This window comes from Molothrus ater, chromosome 5, assembly GCF_012460135.2.
Source record: "Molothrus ater isolate BHLD 08-10-18 breed brown headed cowbird chromosome 5, BPBGC_Mater_1.1, whole genome shotgun sequence".
NCBI lineage: Eukaryota > Metazoa > Chordata > Aves > Passeriformes > Icteridae > Molothrus > Molothrus ater.
In genome coordinates, this window is record NC_050482.2 from 7,104,774 (window position 1) to 7,105,955 (window position 1,182).

Here is a 1,182-nt window from a genome sequence, read left to right on the forward strand (position 1 = left end):
GCTGCCCTCTCACTGCAGCAGTCACATTTCATTATCTCATTATTAGAAAAGCTTCAATCCTGAATTTAGAGCAGAATATGAAATCAAAAAATACCTAACAAAAATGGCCAAACTATTCTGTCTTTATATTACTGCCACAGATTTAAAGAGTGTTGTTTTTCCTGGATGCAGGGGGGAAAGCAAAACGCTGAGGAAAACAACAGACTAAAGAGCAACAACTGTTACAAACTTTCCAAAAACATATGCTACTTATCAGATGTATTGATTAGCCTAGTGAATATTTCGATTATTAAATGCTTTCTTTTCAAAGAAAGATAGGTTTTTTCCCTTCACTCTTTTCACAACTTGGATGGAGTTCTACAAGCAGGGATGGGAGCTGGTGCATGCAGATTCCTGTGTATGCAAACAAAGTACATCATGTTTGTATAAATGACGTGGCTACTAAAAACAACTGTTCACTGTTGCTTTCTCACAGCTTTTTGACACCAGCATCTCAAAACCCCTTTCATTTAAGAAGAATCTCTAAGCGTTTTGCTTAACGGTGAAGGATTTAGGACTTGCCAGTCCCTTACAAGATACCCTCCTATAGCTCACTGGGATCTACAATCTCTGATTTAGCACAAGTCATAAAACTTGGTCAACAAAGGTGATGCTCACAGAGGACTTCCCAAGTTATCACCCACTCAGCGGCGCACCAGGAAGCGCTTTGGGACGTAAATTCCAGCCATCAGGAAGCACTGGGAGAGAGCTTTTAAATCGGCTCACCCGAGGGGTTTTCCTCATAGCTGAAATCTTCCTCCGCAAGTCCAGAGATAAGGCAGCCTCCTTGGAGATGGACCTTCTGCCATTCCGGGCACGTCCAGGCAAGGACAAGCGTTGGTTTCACACCTGGCCGATGAACCCATTATCACAGCGAGTGAGAAAACCCAACAGCATCGACCCACAGGGACTTTCTTCTGCCGGAGGGGAATTGACACACATCCAGCGCCACTTTCAACTACAACTGACCTTTCTGCATGCACTCCCATACAGAACAACTCAACTGTTCTGCGCCCATTTGATATACTTACGGTTTTTTAAAACTAAAATAACCTATATCGATACAGTCTTGCCCACAACCACAGAGAAAATAACAGAACAAACATCACAAAACAGCAGGGAAAAAAAAAAGAATTAAATCAG